This window comes from Microcebus murinus, chromosome 19 (genome assembly GCF_040939455.1).
Source record: "Microcebus murinus isolate Inina chromosome 19, M.murinus_Inina_mat1.0, whole genome shotgun sequence".
Classification (NCBI taxonomy): Eukaryota; Metazoa; Chordata; class Mammalia; order Primates; family Cheirogaleidae; genus Microcebus; species Microcebus murinus.
Window position 1 is genome coordinate 17,905,713 of NC_134122.1, and position 21,329 is coordinate 17,927,041.

At 42.4% G+C, this 21,329-nt stretch overlaps 1 non-coding gene across 1 annotated transcript; it reads left to right on the forward strand.

Moving 5' to 3' along the window:
* Positions 1 to 14,316: 14,316 nt before the first annotated feature.
* LOC142862519 (small nucleolar RNA U13) lies at positions 14,317 to 14,419 on the forward strand. The gene has a single exon (XR_012913605.1). It is a non-coding gene; the product is annotated as a small nucleolar RNA U13 (small nucleolar RNA).
* Positions 14,420 to 21,329: the final 6,910 nt, after the last annotated feature.

Genomic DNA, 21,329 nt, shown 5'->3' on the forward strand with positions numbered 1-21,329 from the left:
AAAATGTTTTTTAATTAGCCAGACATGGTGGTGCTCACCTATAGTCCTAGCTACTCAGAAGAATGAGGCAGGAGGATCACCTGAGCCCAGGAGTTCGAGGCTGTAGTGTGCCATGATCATGCTGTGAATAGCTACCTCACACTTCAGCCTAAGAGACCTCATCTCTTTAAAAATAAATAAATAAAGTTCCTAAAGTACTGGGATTACAGGCTGAGCCACCTTGCCTGGTCCCAACTATTTTGTTATATGAAATTTATAGGTAGGGATCTAATCCTGCTCCTTCTTCTGTCTACTAGTGTTTTATAATTTATAACATGTTTTATAATTTTGGATTATAAACTCTTCTGCAATGGGAACATAATCTGTGGGAATTCTGTGAGGCTGGGTTTATTGAACTTACATCTAGGTAAGTTTTATGTTTGCCTCTCTGAGGCTCCCCTCTTTCTATGTTATTTCTTATTTTTGGTATTCATAGGTCATAAAAGTAGTGCATGTTCAAACATTAAAGCCACTTGAGAACAGGCTTTGGCTATTAATTATCATGGCAGTCTTTCTTTTCCTGGACCCAGAATTCAGGTCAAGTCACATAAGCTTCCATGTTTCTCAGGGCTTAAAGATGGACTTTTTTCTTTTCCACCATGTATTAGGGTTCTCTAGAGGAACAGAATCAGAGAGAGAGAGACTTTTTTTATGAGGAATTTTCTCACACAACTATGGAAGCTGAGAATTCCCACCGTCTGCTGTCTACAACTCCCAGGGACCCAGGTAAGCTGGTGGTATAATTCAGTCTTCGTCTGAAGGCCTGAGAAACAGGGGAGCCAGTGGTGTAAATCCCAGTCCAAGGGCTGGAGCAGATGAGATATGATGTTCCAGTTCAAGCAGACAGGAAGAAGCAAAAGGGAAAAGCCCTTTCTTCCACTTTCGAACTCAAACGCAGATGACGCTTTTGTTGTATTCGGGCCCTGAATGGATTGGATGATGCCCACCTATATTGGGGAGGGAAATTTACAGAGTCCATCGGTTGAAATGTTAATCTCATCCAGAAACACCCTCAGACACACCTAGAAATAATGTTTAATCTGGGCACCCCAGATTGAACATGGCTGGTCAAGTTGTTACATAAAATTAACCATCACATACATTTTCACTGAGGATGCAGCATTTTAAGGGTTCTAAGTTGATGCGGAAGTTTCAGCTCCCAAGGGCACAAGACTTTGTCTCCTATACCTGCTTGGAGGTACAACCCAACCCCAAAGCTGCCCTGTGTCCCCACCAAGCTCTAGATCCCCAAGGTGGACACAGGGTTAACTCACGTGCTTAGCTCTCTGGTTTCTTGCTTTTTCTTCTTCCCTTTTTGAGAGCTCAGCTATGCACTTGAAGAATATCTGTTGTATTTTATCCAGAATTTCTCTACGACTATTTGGTCCTTTACATTTGGTCCTCCATATCATCAGAAACACAATTTTTTTTTTTTTTTGAGACAGAATCCTGTTATGTTGTCCAGTCCGGTCTCAAACTCCTGCCTCAGCCTCCGGAATAGCTGGGATTACAGGCACAAGCCACTGTGCCTTTCTTCATTTGCTTCCTAATCTATCATCATCAGACTTCCACAACTTCGTGAAAGCTATTCTTCAAAGGCCATTGATAACCAGGAGGCAACCAGATTCCATGAGCGCTGTTTTTTTTAATTAGGATGTGTTCCAACCACATGTGATGAAATACCTGACTAAAAGTGGCTTGCCCCATAAAGATGCTTGATTTTTCTAAGATAGGTCCCAGGATCAATGTGACAATTCAATTCCATTGGGGACCTGTGTTTTTTCTGTCCTGCTCTGCCACCCCCAGGATGTCAACGATGTTTTCTTACCTTATTGTCAGATGGTGGCCACCTCCCATGACCACATCAAGACAGCAAAAGATGGCAGGCAAAAATAAAGACTTCTTCCTCATAGGCTTCTCTTTTCGAAATAGGAAAATCTTTCCAGAAGCCGCATGCAAATGGCCCTTTCTCCTCTTTGGCAAGAATTGTCACCTGTGAGTCCCTGGAGCAAAGCTGAGCAGAGAGTAGAATGGAGTCATCTCTGGGGCTGTTGGGACAATAAGGGGTTCTGTTTACAAGGAATGTGAGTTGTAGAAATGCACAGGGCAAGATCCCTGTCCCTAAGGTGCACATTGTCTGGAGGAGGTAAAGGAATGCAAACAATGCAAATGCAAATTTCATAGTCCTATAAACTCAGACGTGAAAAACTATAAACGCCCTATGTGTCTATACCCAAACCTAATTTCTACCCTAAGCCTTCCTTCTATCCCACAGGAAACTTATCTATCACATCCATGTTAAACTCAGTCATGGGTAGGCAGCCAACTGTGTCTGCCACCGACCCCTCTGCTCTTCCTGTGTAGGATGGTATAGAACAAAACTGCTGGTTTGGAACAGGCATCTTACACTGCAGCCCATCTGGTCTTAAAACACAGAACTCCTTTTCTCAAGAAGGCCCCCAACTGCAAGCCAACAGCAAATCATACTAGCTCCTAAAAGCGGTCTGCATCATTTGTTTACTTATTTATTTATTGGGGGCATCGGAGCTTAGTTATCAACCCTAAGAAGAAGAAGAGAGGGAGAAGGAGGGTGGCAAGAAAAACATCTTTAATTTGACTTGTTACAAATCTGAAGCAAAGAAAAGTAGCCTAGGTGACTGTTTCTTTGGAAATGGCTAGATCAAGTTTCCTATGTTGGGCAGAGTGGGGGAGGGCGGCTGGGGGCAGACATGAAGTTCAGGTATGGACAAACAGAGGATTCACATCTTGCACACCTCAGCGGCGTGTGTGACTGAAATTTGCAACCGCCACATCTGTTTGCAATTCTGTTGCCTCCGACAGACAGCGAGCACCTCAAGGACAGAGACCCGGCTTTCCCCGTTTCTCTAACATCTCTTCCCCCCCCTTCCACCTTTCTCAGACCTGCAGCATAATAGGTGCTCTACCAAAATGTTTGTTTAATAAAAGCTTGCTTGAGTGAATGAATAAATGAGCAAAGGAGGTTACTACCATGGGAGAAAACAAGCCCAACAGATTTTTCGACCGAATCTATTTAAAGGTATCCTGATTTAAGGGGAGAAATGTGGAAATGCACATAGGTGTACACACGGAGACGGGAGGGAGAGAGAGGGGAGAAATCTCTGCAAACTACAATCACTAAGTAAGGAGGAGACAGGCTAATCAGAGAGCCAGACGGGGCCCACCTGACTCCCGCTGCAGCTGGGGCTCGGGCGGGGGCAGGCTGGTGGGGAATAGAAGGTTCAGTTGGAGCCGTCCCCCCTCTCCTGCAGCTCCCGTCTGCCCCTCTGCCCCGCTCCCACTGCTCTGCGAGGAGGCTTGGAAGCTGTGGGGAGGGGAGGCAGCCCAGTCGGGCTTCCAGAACGAGGCAGGATGGTGTGAGCTCAAACGCCCTGCAATTGCTGGAGCAACAGTGGCGACACTTGAGTTATTCACAAAGACTGGAATTCAAATGAGGCTGGCACTGCTCCAAGTCGCAGTAGCTGAGGAGGAGAGAGAAAGGCGTATTAACTATTCATCAAGATCTTAGCGTTGCATGGGCTCTGAGGGTTCTCCATCTGCGTCCCTCCCTCTGTCACTGATGGGGGGTGGGCTCCAGAAGCACTTTATCTGTCAGTCTGGGGGGTGGGGTGGGGGTGGGGGGCCTGAAGTTAGGCAGATTTGTCTCATCACATGATGGGGGACCTGTATCATGTGATGGCTCCGGTGATGTTGGAGGCAGCATGTGACTCCCAGGGCTACGTGGGCTCAAAAACAATTTAAATACAAAAACACAAGCAGGTTCCCCTCCTCTCCTTTGCCTTTTGGTCTGGCTCTCCCTATCTTTGGGCTGGTGCCTGACCGAATGGAAAACCCGGCGTCTTGCAGCCACTAACCTGTGAGTGCCGGGTACCTGGAGACCAGGCCCCTCTGCTGGGGGCCCCCCAGGAGCTGTACCCCATCCTCTGGCAGCCCACTGACTCCCAGCCTGGTAAGTTACCGCACACTTGGAGCAATTATCTGCGAAGCTGTCCTCAACTGCCTCATTAGCATGCGCAGGGCACCCTCGCTGGGCGCCCTGGAAGGGAAGTGCCTGGGGGAGCCGCGGCGCTCCAGGCGGGCGCAGGCTTCCCGGGAGCAGCACGGCAGGGTCAGCCTGGCGGCAGGGGCTTCATCTCCGTCTTGTCTCCCCGACCTCCCGCTTCCCCGTCTCCCCTCTCTCAGTCTCGCTCCTCCGAGTCGCTCTCATCTCTCACCTTCCCCCTCTCCGCCCCTCTTTTCTCTTTTTGATTTACCCCTCTTTCTCTCTCTCTCCCACTGCTTTTCTCAAGAGTTCTTCTCACCTTGTTTTTTGAATTATTTTTTTTTGGATACCTAGGTTTTATGTTCTTTCTATGCAAGACCTGAAGGACCAGTTTCTCAGGACTTGGGGATTGGAAATGTACCGATTGCCCCTTTGGAACTTTTTTTTTATTCTACCAAGACACCGTAGATTGCCCAAGGTTGCCCAGTTCCTGTCGAGTGTACATGTGTGCACGTATGTGTTAAGGGAGATTGATGTGGTCTTCGGGCCATCAGAACTGTTCCTTGGGAGGTTGTTTGTTGGCCCCAGATGCCAGCTCAGCTAGGGGATCTTCACGTGACAGCAGGCCCAGTTGCAGTGGTCAGTCGGGTCGAGGAACAATGTTCTCTGACCCCAAACATCTGACTCTCTGTGGGAGGAATCAGGGCTTAAAGCAGGAGCCAAAATCTCTTGCTGGATGCCTACGGACTCACTCAGGTGTCACAAGGCATCTCAAAGAGCTGGCTGAGGGTTTGAGACCACACCTTTGCAGAATGAGGCAGAGTGTCGGCTGAGAAGCTAACCAGGGAGAAGCCGAATGTACATTTAATCATGGCAGTGTCTGTGGCCACAGAGAGAAGAGATGATGATGGCTGTGTCGAAAACTCTGGTTCCCTGTTACCCGGGCATGCTGACGTCTGTTCGGCAAGAAACAGTTGACAATGACAGAGCGCAGTTCACCCAACAACTCAATGACAGGGTGATGGTTTTATTCCCATTTTAGAGACAGAGAAACTGAGGCACAGAGTGGCTAGTTAGGTCACTTGCTTAAGGTCACTCAGCTAGCAAGTGATAGAGCTAGGATTTGAGCCAGGCCGTTTTCCTCCAGTTAACCACTATTGGAAACTGCCTCACAAAATAACCATCTAACAGTTACTATGCGACAGCTAACGTGCCAGTGTGGGGGCTACGTTTGTGAACAAAACAGAGAGACCTGGTATTCTCAGGGCGTTTACAGTCCAGTGGGGAAGGTGGCTATTAAACAAATCACATGAGACAATGTAGCGTTTCAGATTGGGGTATCTGCTAAGAAGGAAAAGAATAAGCTACCACTTATATGACATACTTCAGTTGGGAGGAGTGACCGAGGAGGAAGGGATGGTCCAAGGAGGCCTCTCTGATGACGTCATATTTAAGTTGGGATCTCAGAGAGGAGTAAGGAATGACCAGGTGGAGAGTCAGAGAGTGCAGTCCAGGCAGAGGGAACGGCATGTGCGAAGGCATTGAGGCGGGAAAGAGCTGAGACCCCTTGAGGAGCGGCAAGAATGCTGGCAGACTGAGCACAGGTGTGCATGGGACCAAGGTAGGTGCAGCTATCCAGATTATGTGCTGTAGGCCGTGCTAAGTGCCTGGGTTTCATCCCAGGATCAATGAACCACCACTAAAACATTTTAAGCAGGGAAGCAGCACAGTTGGATTTGCAACAGGAAAAGAATTCCACCAGAGGTGTCTCAGTTTTTGTTGCATTTCTCAAACCACCTCAGAGCTTCGTGGCTTAAAACAACAGTCATTTATGGCTCGTTATTCTGCAAGTTGGCAGCTGCAGCTGGGATCATCTGGGCAATTCTTCTGTTCTTGCTTGGGTTCACTCGTGTAGCCAGTCAGCTGGCAGGCTAGCTGGAGCTGGTCTAGACCTACATGGTCTCGCCCAGGTGTATGTTGATCGGCAGGGGCAACTGAAATTGGTCGGACCGTGTGTCTCCATATTTAGCAGGCTAGGCTGGCCTTCTGAGAATGACAGCTGGAGCTCCAAAACCAGCAAGAAAAGGGAAGCCTCAGAACACAAACACTTTTTGGACATCTGCTTGTGTTTGCTAGTGCCCCATTGGCCTACACAAGTTATACAGTCAAGCCCAGGTTTATGGGGTGGTGAAATAAGTTTCTTGGTGGTTTGTCTATTTTTTCTTTTTTTCAGAATACTCCATGAATTCAAAAGGACAAGCTAGATGTTGTCTCCTTCTGATATCAGGAGGAATTGAAAGCTAAGAGGAAATTTGGAGCCAATTTTGTCGTTAGGGATGAACTTAGACCTGGTCATATATCAGACTTTGTTTTCTGCTTAGAACAAGCAAGGGTCTGAGCATCTGCTTGGATCAGAGGGTGTCCAGAATAAGGTGAATGTGGTGCAGTAAGGTCTTCCCTTCTCACAGGATTATTAAGGAATGACTTGGAGTCCAGGGAGACTTTTGAGATTGTTATCCTATAATGAAATTTGGGCCATATGGAACTCAATGTGCTCAAGTGTTCTAGGCACAGTGGCAGCATGTGCAAAGACCTTGAAACAAAAAATGTGGGGCTTGTTTGGGAAATAAAAGGAAGGTGATTTAGTTTAATGTAATTGCAGTGAGGATGGAAAGGGAGTGGACAGATTGGGAAAATGTTTAAGAGGTAGAAATAACAAGTCTTGCGAATGGATTAGATATAGTAGTTGAAGGAAAGGCACATATCAGAGAAGACTTGCAGGTTGAAGGCGGAAAGACTAGAAGAGAGAGGGCAGGAGTTTCCCATGAGACATCCAAGACAACATACAATAGACAGTAGGATACGCTCAAAGAGGATTAGACTTGATATGTAAATTTGGAAACCAGTTGAGATCACTTAGAACATAAAGAAGGAAATCACAGAGGGGCCAAACTGGAACCTCAGACTGTCCAACATTTAGAAATCAGATAAAAGAGGTACCCATGAAGGAGTTTGAAAGAGGAGGAGGGAAATTAGAGTGTGGTCTCATGAAACCAAGACTGGAGAGACTCTTTCTAGAAGGAGGAAGTGATCAACTGGGTCAAATGTCACTGAGACACTGAATAAAAGGGTAACCTTGGAGAAGGGGAAAGGAGAATGCTAAAGCAAGCAGAGTGCTCATGGAAGAGAGAAGGCATGTGTTTAAAATGGTATAATCTTCTCCAGTAAGATGTGAGTGCTTGGGTTCAATCACCTAGAGATGGTGCAGTCAGGTTAGAGTTTGGCTGGATAAATTCCACAGAGAGAAAAGGGGTTTCCAAGGGAATGATTGCAAAAGTGACACACAGGATCTACGCCAGACTAGAATGGGAAGGAGCAGGAAGGAGTGATGGAGAGTGAGTGAGTGGCATCTTGGTGGAAGAGGTTATGTTGAGGTGAAAGAACTGCATCCTCAGAGGTAGCCCAGCACTCACCTCACCTGGGATAATCGGCAGGATCAGAGCACCTGGGAACTTGTTAGAAATGCGGACTATCAGGCCCCACCCCAGACCTTCTGAGTCCAAATCTGTGTTTTAACAAGATCCTCAGGTGATTTGTGTGCACATCAAAGTTTGAGAAGTATTGAGCCAGGCACGGTGGCTCACGCCTGTAATCCTAGCACTCTGGGAGGCTGAGGTGGGCAGATCATTTGAGCTCAGGAGTTCGAGACCAGCCTGAGCAAGAGCGAGACCCCCGTCTCTACTATAACATAGAAAAAAATTAATTGGCCAACTAAAAATATATAGAAAAAATTAGCCAGGCATGGTGGCGCATGCCTGTAGTCCAGCTGCTCAGAAGACTGAGACAGGAGGATCACTTGAGCCCAGGAGTTGAGGTTGCTGTGAGCTAGGCTGAGGCCACGGCACTCTAGCCCGGGCAACAGAGTGAGACTCTGTCTCAAAAAAAGAAAAAAAGTTCGAGACGTATTGATGTACGTTATCTTGTGGGGGGGGGGAATGGGGCTGTTCCGGGGCAGGTGAGAAGATACTGAACCCAAAAATGCCCCACTCATCTCTATTTTTTTCCCCTTTCAAAACAGATCTTAATTTGGCAAACAGTCCTTTTTATCCCCTGGTTCCTGGGTTTTTATTTTATTATGCAAACCTTCAAAATATATAAATATAGAATAGTTTAGTTTAAGCCAGTGTACCATCACTGGCTTCAATAATTTTCAACTCGTAACCAATCTGGTTTTCTCTATACCATCCCTCCCACCCAGGATTTTTTTTTTTTTTTTTTTTTTTTTTTTTGAGACAGAGTCTCGCTTTGTTGCCCAGGCTAGAGAGTGCCATGGCGTCACACTAGCTCACAGCAACCTCAAACTCCTGGGCTCAAGCGATCCCTCCTGCCTCAGCCTCCCCAAGTAGCTGGGACTACAGGCATGTGCCACCATGCTCGGCTAATTTTTTCTATATATATTAGTTGGCCAATTAATTTCTTTCTATTTATAATAGAGACAGGGTCTCGCTCTTGCACAGGCTGGTTTCGAACTCCTGACCTCGAGCAATCCGCCCGCCTCAGCCTCCCAGAGAGCTAGGATTACAGGCGTGAGCCACCGCGCCCAGCTTCCACCCAGGATTTTTTAAATGAAATCTTAGACATAGTGTAATTTCATCTATAAATTTTTTACTAACTACCTCTGAAAGACAAGGACCCACCCTCTTTTTAAACATAACAACTAAACCATAAATATCACCACATCCCCCAAAATCAAGAATAAATTCTTGTCACCAGATACTGATTTAATGTGACTCACATATCTGCAATTGTCTTGGCATTTAATTTGTAGTTTGAGTATCCAAACAAGGTCCATAGATGGCAACTGGGTGATATATATCTTAAGTCTTTTATAAAGTATAGGTTTCTTCTTCATTTCTGTTTTTTTTTCTTGAAGCTTTATTCTAATTTTTTTTGTTTTTGTTTGTTTGCTAGAGTGCCATGGCGTCAGCCTAGCTCACAGCAACCTCAAACTCCTGGGCTCGAGGGATCCTTCTGCCTCAGCCTCCCAAGCTGGGACTATAGGCATGTGCCACCATGCCCGGCTAATTTTATATATATATATATATATATTTCTATATAAAATTCTATATATATATTTCTAATTTTATATATATATATATATTTCTAGTTGGCCAATTAAACTTTTTCTACTTTTTAGTAGAGACGGAGTCTCACTCTTGCTCAGGCTGGTTTTGAACTCCGGACCTTGAGCGATTCACCTGCCTCAGTCTCCCAGAGTGCTAGGATTAGAGGCGTGAGCCACCATGCCCAGCCTGAGCTTTGTTCTAAAGAAATAAGAACATTTGTCCTCTAAATTTTCTCAAAATCTAGACTTTGCTGATTTCTTACTCATAGTGTCACTTAATATGTCCCTCTGTCCTTTTTCTTTTTTCTTTCTTTTTTTTTCTTTTCAGTAATTATGGCTTCACTATGTATTTTTTGCAAACGGTGAATTATATCTAATGGAAATTTCTTTTGAAAAACTTTTATAATGAAATATACATAAAGCAGGCATAAAACATGTATGTACCACCTGAGGAATAAAAATACCCTTTAGACTTGTAACAACTACCTAGTACCTTAGAAACCCTCCAATAGAATCCCTCTTCATCCTCCTTAGAGGTAACCTCTATCTGGACTTTTGTAATAATTTTTGTCTCCTGTGGAGTTTTGTCACACATGCACATTCCTAAGCAATATATTATTAAGTTTTTTAACTTTTTGAGTTGTAGGTAAATGTAATCATACCATAGATATTCCTCTGTGACTTGTTTTGTTTGTCCAATATTTTATTTTTGAGATTCTTCCATGCTTACATTCATTTTCACTGATGTGTAGTAATTCACTATACTACAATCTATCCATTCTGCTCTGGATGAGTATGTGGGGCATTATGAATAATGCTACTATGAACATTCTCGTACATATCATGTACTTGCGCAATAATTCCTCTAGGCTGTCTACATAGAAGTAAAAGTGCTAAATCAGAGTGTGCATAAATTCAACTTCATAAGAAAATGCCACATTGGGTTTTCTGAAAGTTGCTTTTGTTTCTTTCCAATCCTTAGACCTTTTAATTTACTTTTTCTTGTCTCATTGTATCAGCTAAGGCTTCTGATACAATGAAACAGAAATGATGTAAGCAATTATCTATGTCTCATTCTGATCTTAAAGGGAATGCTTTCAACATCACATAATTAGGTAACATGTTTGCTGAAGGGTTTTTAAGTTTTGTTTTTTGTCAGATTCAGAAAATTCTTCTCTATTTCTCCTTTGCTCAGAGTTTCCCCACCCCTTGGTTTTTTTGATCATGAGTGGCTTTTTAATTTTATCAAATGCTCTTTCTGTGTCTTTTGAGATACTAAAATGATTTTCTACTTTATTCTCTTAGCGTAGTAAGTTATATTGATTAATTTTCAAATGTTAAACCAATTTTGAGTCCCTGATATACTCTCAATTAGCCATGATGATGTAGTTTTTTCTTATATAACTAGATTAAAGTTAGCTTATAGGCTGGGCACGGTGGCTCACACCTGTAATCCTAGCACTCTGGGAGGCCGAGGTGGGCGGATTGCTCGAGGTCAGGAGTTTGAAACCAACCTGAGCAAGAGCGAGACCCCATCTCTACTATAAAATAGAAAGAAATTAATTGGCCAACTACTATATATAGAAAAAATTAGCTGGGCATGGTAGTGCATGCCTGTAGTCCCAGCTTCTTGGGAGGCTGAGGAAGGAGGATCGCTTGAGCCCAGGAGTTTGAGGTTGCTGTGAGCTAGGCTGATGCCATGGCACTCACTCTAGCCTGGGCAACAAAGCGAGACTCTGTCTCAAAAAAATAAATAAATAAATAAAGTTAGCTTATATTTTTATATTATATATCTAGATTTAAATTGATTTACATATTATTTATGATTTTTACATCTGTGTTCCTGAGAGAAATATTCCTGTAATTTTCCTTTCTTATAATGTTCCTATCAGATTTGGGCAGTAATTAAGGTTATGCTATACTCATGAGTTAGAAAAGATTTCGTTTAACAGTTTCCTTGAAACAATTTGTGTAAGATTGGTATAATTTCTTCCTTGAAAGTTAAATAGAATTTACTGGTGAGTTCTTCTGGGTTTAGAGTTTTCTTTATAGAAAAGTTATTAAAATTATGAATTTAATCTCTTTAATAGATACAGGATTTTCTTTTTGGTTTTTTTTTTTTTTTTTTTGTGTGTGTGTGTGTGTGTGTGTGTGTGTGTTGATAAGTTGGTTTTCTAGGCATTTGCCCATTATATCTATATTCTTAAATTTATTTTTATGCAGTTATTCTGGTTTTGTTTGTTTGATTTTATTTTTGTTTTTCAGACAGGGTCTCACTCTGTTGCCCAGGCTAGAGTACAGTGGCACAATCATTGTTCACTGCAACCTCAAACTCCTGGCCTTGAGTAATCCTCCTGCCTCAGCCTCCTGAGTAGCTGGGACTACAGGCACACACCACAATGCCTGGATAATTTTTCTATTTTTTTGTAGACTGGGAGTCTCCTTCTTGCTCAGGCTGGTCTCAAATTCTTAGCCTCAAGCAGTCCTCTTGCCTTGGCCTCCCAAAGTGCTAAGATTACAAGTGTAAGCCCCCATACCTGGCCTAAACTTACTCTTAGTATCTTATCATCATTCAATCTCTGTTGGCTTTGTAGTGATGTCCCCTTTGTCATGATTTTTTTCTCCTGATTAGCTTTACCAAGGATTTATTGATTTTTTTTAAGTTTTTTCTTTTTCAAAGAACCAACTCTTGGCTTTGTTAATCCCCTTTGTATGTTTGCTTCCTACTTTTATTAATTTATTAGTTTTATTATTTCCTTTCTTCTAGTACCTTTGAATTTAATTTGCTATTGTCTTTTAAAAACTTACTGATATGTGTGCTTAGCTCATTGGTTCTTTCAGCCATTCTTTTTTTCTAATATATGTACTTAAGGCTATAAATTTCTCTCAAAGCATGAATTTAGGCCGGGCGTGGTGGCTCATGCCTATAATCCTAGCACTCTGGGAGGCTGAGGCGGGAGAATTGCTCAAGATCAGGAGTTCAAGACCAGCCTGAGCAAGAGAGAGACCCCATTTCTACTAAAAATAGAAAGAAATTAACTGGAACACTAAAAATATACATAGAAAAAATTAGCTGGGCATGGTGGCACATGTGTATAGTCCCAGCTACTCGGGAGGCTGAGGCAGGAGGATTGCTTGAGCCCAGGAGTTTGAGGTTGCTGTGAGCTAGGCTGACACCACGGCACTAACTCTAGCCCAGGCAACAAAGTGAGACTCTGTCTCAAAAAAAAAAAAAAAAAAAAAAAAAAGCATGGATTTAGTTAGATCCCATCATTTTGGCATGTAATATTTTCAGTATCATTCAGTTCAGAATAATTTCTAATTTTCATTAGAAAAAAATTGTTTAAAATGTATTCGTAGGCTCAGCACGGTGGCTCACGCCTGTAATCCTAGCACTCTGGGAGGCCAAGGCGGGCAGATTGCTCAAGGTCAGGAGTTTGAAATTAGCCTGAGCGAGACCCCATCTCTACTAAAAATAGAAAGAAATTAATTGACCAACTAAAAATATACATACAAAAAATTAGTTGGGCATGCTGGCGCATACCTGTACTCCCAGCTACTCGGGAGGCTGAGGCAGTAGGATCACTTGAGCCCAGGAGTTTGAGGTTGCTGTGAGCCAGGCTAACGCCACGGCACTCACTCTAGCCTGGGCAACAAAGTGAGACTCTGTCTCAAAAAAAAAAAAAAAGTAAAAAAAAAAATGTATTCCGTAACTACCAAATACATGGGGGAGAATAATTCTCTTTTGCTTGTTAATTTCTTTTTTAGGAGAAAAAGGCATATAATAAACTTGTTCATGTACATAACCTTAGAAGCCATATAAAATATGATATTCTCTTATTAATTTCTATCTTAATATGACAACAGTCAGAGAACATACTCTGTATAGTTTCATTCTTTGATATTTGTTTAGACATTCTTTTTTGCTTACTGAGATATGGTCAATTTGGGCAAATTTTCCATGCGCACTTAACTTGAAAAGAATGTGTATTCTGCAATTGTTGGTTATAAGGTTTTATATATGTTAGGCCAAATTTGTTAATCATATTGTACAAGTCTTCTATGTCTGTCTTCAACTTTTTGTATATGCTTGTTTTCTCAGTAATAGAGAGAAATATGTTAAAGTCTTTAATTGTAGATTTATCTATTAAGGATTCTTAAACTTTTTTTGTGCTATGGATCCCTTAAGTAGTCTCATTACACCTTCCTTCTTAGTACAAAGTATACAAGTGCAAAGAGTACATGGGGTTATAAAGGAAACAAATTTTACTGAAATACATTTATAAAAGTATTTTTAAGCAAATTAGTAATATTCAAATATATGTGCTTCCTTATTCGTGTATTAAATTACAAAATCTAGTAGCAGGTCTGATACTAGTTGTGAAGTAGTTTAAGTATAAATGATATTTTTAAATACCTGCAACAACTGTAATTTGATATGAAATGATCTGTAATTTCTATTGGTGATAAGTCACAGGTACTGCTAATACTACTATGGTTTGTTGCCTACTTTCATAATTCAAGGAAATGATAACATTTTATTAGAGGTTAAAGCTGTAATTTTTCCCACCCAAATTCATGGGCCCCCAAGTTATATCCAAGAGCATCGATGAAGAACCCCTGTGTTAATCCAGTGAGAGACTGAAATTATCTACAAGCTAGGTTTCAGTCCCTGGAAGGGTTGTCCTATTTCTGTTTCACTCGTACGCCTTGTCCATAGCCTTTCAGGGCCTAATCAAAAGACTCGGGTATTGACCAGGGCTCCTTCTCCTTGACTGCCCCTGAATTCCAATTGCTGTTCCCCACTCCCAGGCTCATGAATCTGCTTAAAGCTTTGCTTTCAGCTTTTTTTTGCCACGTCCTTCATGTGGGAGGGAAAAGCTCCGCCAAGTGCCTGGCTTAGCTCTGTGGCCCTCCTTTCTCCCTCTGATCTTAGCTCCTCAATTCCTTGCTGCCTTAATACCTCTCTGATGCCTTCCAACAGATGTGTGTGTGTATGTGTGTGTACTTAATATCTTGCTTAGCTTTTCCATTGCTTCTCAAGGGGAAGTTAATATGAAAGAATTTAGGACCGTGCGACACCTTTAAAAAAAATTTATTCAATTATAGCATGTGTAAAAAAGTACACAGGATCCTTTTGTAGTCTGCAAGCATGATGATCGGGTTTTCACACACATGTGTGAGATGTGACTCTTCAAATCTTGTTAGAACATCAGCACATTACCTGTTGGACATAAAAAATAGTACACAAATCATGAGTGCAAAAATATACTTGTGAAATGGACACACAGATTGCCTGTTTTTTTAATTTTGTATAAACAAAATCATATTTATATACTCTCATATGCTTTCATGTTGTTTTTTGAAGTAATAGAAGTTTGAATAAATGTTGAATGACTTTAACCCCCACAACTTTATGATATAACTATGATTCCCATTTTACTAGTGAGGCCACTGAGGCTCCAAGTGGCTAAATGACTTGCCCAGGGAATGATCTGTAGACAACAGTGTGTGAATGTATCCCAGAGGTGCACAGGACGACCCATGGGAGTGAAGAAGGGACATAATGGGACTTCTATTCTTCTATTTACTCCTTACATCTTTCTTCTTAGTTTCCTTTGCATGAATGTTTTGTAATATACTGAATACTACAATAATACACATATATAAACTATATATAAATACACACATTTGTAGAGGTATAGGCTCAAAATGTTTATGGGGGCAAATTTTCAAAAGAATTTAGGCTGGGCACAGTGGCTCACGCCTGTCATCCCCACACTGTGGGAGGCCAAAGCAGGAGGATCACTTGAGGTCAGGACTTTGATTCCAGCCTGGGCAAAATAGCAAGACCCTGTCTCTACAAGAAGAAAAAGAAAAAAAAGAAAGAATTTAGAGACCATTGCTCTAAACCACTACTTTTTACTTTCTCTTTGGAGACAATATAACAGATGCATTTATAGGTTTCTTAATTACCCCGGACCTGGAGATACATTCTTGTCACCTTGTAAGGGCTGTGTTTTCTGAGGCTCCATAAGCAACATCCCTGCTGTCTCTTAGAGTTAGTGAATTTAGAAACTTTAGCTGTTATTGTGGGTTCTCATTCTCAGAGAATAAATTGGAGAGAGGAAAATAGAAAGTATATTCTCTTTGTCTCATGTATTTAACTAGCTGTTATTATAGACGCAATAAGAATTAATTCTGTTCTCCCACTGCCTGAGAAGAATATCTGAAGGTAAGGAATTGCCTATTCATTGAGGCATAAGTCAATAAATGGAGTCGACTAATGATAGACCAGGGAACAATCAGACACAATGTAGTAAATTATGTTCTGTCATATTGTGATTCTTAATAACTTAGCTGTCACTCTAGACGTTTTCCCATTTTTGCCTGGAGAATGGAAAGAAATAAAATGCAAGCTGATTTTACAGACAAGGTAAGAGTTCTGGGATGTGAGTGGAAGGAAAGACTTTGCGGAGAAGACTCTTGAGTTGGATGGTGAAGGGTGAGTGAAAGTTTGCCAGAAGAAATGGCAGAGAATGTTCCAGACAGAGGGAACAAGATGGGCACAGGCACGGGGATGGGAGGTCAGTTCGCTGGAGAATGGCAAGAAGTGTGGTATAGCTGGGCAGACAGTGGGGGGGACGGCACAGCAGGGGAGGTGGGAGGCTCAGGGGAGGAGGCCTGCGAACAGGGGCATTAAGAACTAGACAAGTCTGGGCGAGGTGGCTCATGCCTGTAATCCTAGCACTTTGGGAGGCCAAGGCAGAAGGATTGCTTGAGCTCAGGAGTTTGAGACCAGCCTGAGCAAGAGCGAGACCCCATCTCTACTATAAATAGAAAGAAATTAGCCAAACAACTACAAATAGAAAAAATTAGCCGGGCACGGTGCCGCATGCCTGTAGTCCCAGCTACTCAGGAGGCTGAGGCAAGAGGATCGCTTGAGCCCAGGTGTCTGAGGTTGCCGTGAGCTAGGCTGACGCCACGGCACTCTAGCCCAGACAACAGAGCAAGACTCTGTCTCAAAAAAAAAAAAAAGAACTAGACAAGCATGTGATCAAATCCCTGCTCGGCCTCATACTAGCTCTGTGACCTTGAGCAAGTATCTCTGCAAGCCTCAGTTTCCCTATCCACAAATTCATAACAACAACAGTAGTACTCTTCTTTAGAGTTATTGGGAGTTTGAACTAAGAGAATCCATTTGAAATGCTTAGAATGATACCTGATCCCACGGTAAGGTCTCAGTAATAGAAAGTGGTGGTGGTGGTGGTGTTATAATGCTAGACAAGGCACTAGATTATGGAATAGCTTATATACCAAGTCAAAGAGTTCAGGCTTTCTCTCTTAGGTCAGTGTTTCTAAAACGTGATCAGTTTGTCTGTGAAACAGTCCTCAAGTAATTTGGCAGCTTATGTGGCACAAGCAATGGAAAAAAATATGTGCATAAGCATTTCATAAATTTGAAATGGAAGAAAAATAATTACCAAATACTGTTATGGTCTTAATAATAGTTCAAGGGTGTAGATGGCTCAAATTGGTCAGATTCTTAACAGATGTAGTTAAAATTTTTAGTTACTAGGATCTAGTTTATTATGGCTACATCATTTGCACATTATTGTTTATATGTGTAGAATTTGCATTTTTTCCTGTTACTATTATGTCTTGTTATGGCTCTGATTAACAAAAATAGATTAATGACTAAAAAGTGGTTCATTGAAGTGTAAAAGCAATGATAAAAATAGTAGTACACACACTGCAGCTCAGAAGCATAATTAGTGAACAGGACTTCAGGATCTGTGGGGACAGAGCATCTGTGAATGTGATGATTTCACCCAAGCAGCCGAAAGGGAAAGCGTGAATGGGAAGTGGGGCTGTGAGTATCTGGAAATTGGATTTCATTGAACAAGGGATTCATCCCCCTCGTGTCTCCAATGGACATGGTATTAGAAAACTTGGTCAGATAGCTTCGTGACTCTGCCAGAGATTTCTCATCATTTCCAAAGTAGAATAAACTCTCTGGTCAACCAGTGGTTTCTCCTGAACCACACGGAAAATAGCATTTTCCAGTATGAAGCTGATTAATTTTATTTCTAAATGCAGAGAGGACAAAACAATAGCAAAGGCAGATGCAAGTCATGCTGTTGTCAATAGACTTCCAAAACCAGCCCCAAATTTAGGACAGACACAATGCTAAGAGAGAATGCAAAACTAGCCCTAAGCAAACTAGTGACAGGGTTGTGTTCTGTGTAGCACAGATGGCATACAAATATGGTGGAGCCACTACGATTGTCACGATGCCAGCCAATGTTTTGTTTTACACTTCAGCGAAACCACTGGTGGAAAAAGTATGCACGAGCTCTTTGCCTCTGCGTGGTATGTATGTGAATGAGAAAGACCTATTCGATAATTCTGAGTTCTAGATATCATTGGAAACCAAAATACACAAAGCTATTTTTTATTTAATCTAGTATTGCTAGATTAAGACGTGACAGATTAGAAGCGTATTTGAGATAATGCTGTTGGAGAACCAGCTATATGTCTAGCAAAGAAAGGCCTGGTGTATCAGTACCTATCGCTACGCTAATGCAAAGCAATAGCGAAACCCAATCAGTTGAGTAACAAGAATGTATTTATCTCATGAGCCCGAAGGCCAGCTGAGTCTCAGCTAGGCTCACTCACGTCTCAGCTAGGCTCACTCAAGCATCAGTGCTCAGAGGCGGGCAGGACCCACTGTGTAATTTGAAGAGCCCATTGCAAGATGAAATTTCAAGTCTCCTTATTCAAAAATTATTAAGAATTTCAAAATGATGGCATTCAACAGAGCATTAGAGCAAGCATGAGGTCTCTTCTTGGCACGGGGCCCTATGCAATTGCAAAGGCCATGTGGTCATGAAGCCGGCCCTAGCTGTGGGTCACCTATGCAGCTCTGTTGCTCTTGGCTGGGTTCTTTCACATGTCTGGGCACCAGCTAGCTGTTGGCTGGTCTGGGATGCACTTGGCTGTGACAACCGGGGTAACTCAGCTCTACTCCGGGGGTCACATGTGTCAGCAGGCTAGACCCCAAGCTTGTTCTCCTGCACAGAGGAGGATGAACAAACAAGCCCAAATGTGCAAGCACTTTCCAAACTTGATTCCTGAATTCTTGAAACTCAAACTCAGGAAACAAATAGAATTGGATAACAAGGGATGCTGGAATATTATTGCTTTTTAAGTTATTAAAACTTAGTTTTATTATTCAAAAACTTGGTAACTGTCTGCCTCAAATTGGCACCTAATATAATGTTGGGTTCAGGAGGTGGCACATGAAACTCGATGCTGGCAGACTTTAATTTATTTTAATCTTTCCACAAATATTTGCGTGCCCAGCAAACTCCAGGCACTGAGCTCAGACTTGGAGATACAAAAATGGAAAGACTGCCATGGGCTCCCCTCCACAGATCCAGTCCTACGAGAGTGATACATTCAAACAAATCACCCAAATGATGGAATCACAGTTGTGCTCAGTGCTAATGAAGAGTCAGGGGTGGACCTGAGATGTGGTATGGAGATGAAAATAACCATTCGCAGAGAAAGATTGAACATAGAGGTGAGAAAAGAGGGAATTAAAAAATGACTTTAGGCTAGGCATGGTGGCTCACGCCTGTAATCCTAGCACTCTGGGAGGCCGAGGCGGGCGGATTGCTTGAGCTCAGGAGTTCCAGACCAGTCTGAGCAAGAGTGAGACCCCGTCTCTACTAAAAATAAAAAGAAATTAATTGGCCAACTAATACATATATATAAAATTAGCCAGGCATGGTGGGGCATGCCTGTAATCCCAGCTACTCGGGAGGCTGAGGCAGAAGGATTGCTTGCGCCCAGGAGTTTGAGGTTGCTGTGAGCTAGGCTGACGCCACGGCACTTTAGTCGGGGCAACAGAGTGAGACTCTGTCTCAAAAAAAAAAAAAAAAAAAAGAAAAGAAAAAGGATACCATGAGACTTCTACTGAGATTTCTGGGACAAATTCAAGGCTTCTTTCCCTCTTCACATGAACCTAAGAGGATACAGGGACATATTTGCTACAGAGATCTTGTAGCCACAAGGAATTTAAGAACAAAATCAGGCCAGGCATGGTGGCTCACACCTATAATCCTAGCACTCTGGGAGGCTGAGGTGAGAGGATCTCTTGAGGTCAGGAGTTTGAGACCAGTATGAGCAAAGTGAGACCCTGTCTCTTCCAAAAATAGAAAAATTAGCTGGGTTCAACAGAACAGACTCGTAAAAAAAAAAAAAAGAAAAGAAAAATTAGCTGGGCATGGTAGCACATGCCTGTAGTCCCAGCTACCAGGGAGGCTGAGGCAGGAGGATTGCTTGAGCCCAGGAGTTTGGGGTTGCAATGAGCTATGATGATGCACTCTAGCCAGGGCAACAGCGTGAGACTCTGTCTATGAGAGAGAGAGAGAGAGAGAGAGAGAGAGAGAGAGAGAGAGAGAAAACTTGGATCTCAGTGATCTCATTTGAGTTCTGTCTTCTGACAGGGGAATTTAATTAATTGTGACTTTTAATGATTGTGGTGATTTAGTGATTGATGGTTCGTCTCGTTAAATTTGTTTATTATTTTTATTCTTCCAGTTCAGCAGCTCTCAGATACATACTTCTGACCCCACCCCAGAGATTCTAATTTATTTGGTCTCATATTTGCTCTGGGCACCAGTATTTTCAAAACTATCCAGAGTCTTTCAATGTGCAGCCAGGTTTGAGAATCACAGAGCCAGTGGTCACTCTCTCTCTTTTTTCTTTTTTCCTTTTAGAGAGAAGGTCTCGCTCTGTCACCCAGGCTGGAGTGCAATGGCATCATCATAGCTCATTGCAGCCTCCAACTCCTGGGCTCAAGCGATCCTCCTGCCTCAGCCTCCTAAGGTGCTGGCATTACAGCCATGAGCCACCGAGTCTGGTCACATAGACACTCTTGATTTTTGTTTGTTTTTCAAATGTTTTATTATAAAATACCATATGGGGCCGGGCGCGGTGGCTCACGCCTGTAATCCTAGCTCTTGGGAGGCCGAGGCGGGCGGATTGCTCAAGGTCAGGAGTTCAAAACCAGCCTGAGCAAGAGCGAGACCCCGTCTCTACTATAAATAGAAAGAAATTAATTGGCCAACTGATATATATATAAAAAATTAGCCGGGCATGGTGGCGCATGCCTGTAGTCCCAGCTACTCAGGAGGCTGAGGCAGAAGGATCGCTCGAGCCCAGGAGATTGAGGTTGCTGTGAGCTAGGCTGACGCCACGGCACTCACTCTAGCCTGGACAACAAAGCGAGACTCTGTCTCAAAAAAAAAAAAAATAAAATAAAATAAAATAAAATAAAATAAAATACCATACCATATGTACAGAAATATAGCACACATAGGGGGGAAAAGAACATAAAGCAAACAGCTTAACATTTTTACTTTGAGAAATGAAACACTCCCAGCACCTCAGAAGCTGCCCACATGACTCATCCCAATTTATCTTACATTTCCTAACATATATTTCTATCAGCATTTAGACTTATTTGGCATCTGTAACCATCACTGGAACAATTCAAGTCATATCATACTTTCAAGCCTCTTTCTGCCCTAACTTCAATGTTGAAATCATAGCTCCAGATTTTTAATTTTTTTCACAATATACATATCCACATTTATATAAAGCATACATTTTACCAGGGTATTTTTTAGACACTGTATTTCTTTTTTTTATTTTATTTTATTTATTTTATTCTTTTTCTTTTGTTTTTCTTTTACAATCAAGACTTTGAGAACAGACACTGTATTTCTTGTGTCTACAACTTCCTTTTTTTTTTTCTTTGAGACAGGGTCTCACTCCGTCACCCGAGCTAGAGCGCAGTGGCATGATCATAGCTCATTGCAGCCTCAAACTCCTGGGCTCACACAATCCTCCCACCTCAGCCTCCCCGAGTGCTGGGATTACAGGTGTGAGCCACGGTGCCCGGTCCTACAACTTCCTTTCTCTAAAATTGGCTGTGCTGGAAGGTGGAGTTTCAGTCCAAATGAGATGTGGTGTTCTTACTTCAGCAGCCAATTCCGGGACTATAAAACTTAGGTGTAAACGTAGTGCCCGACCAGGCAGCTCATATTCTAGAGGTGGGACTCTGCATCCTTC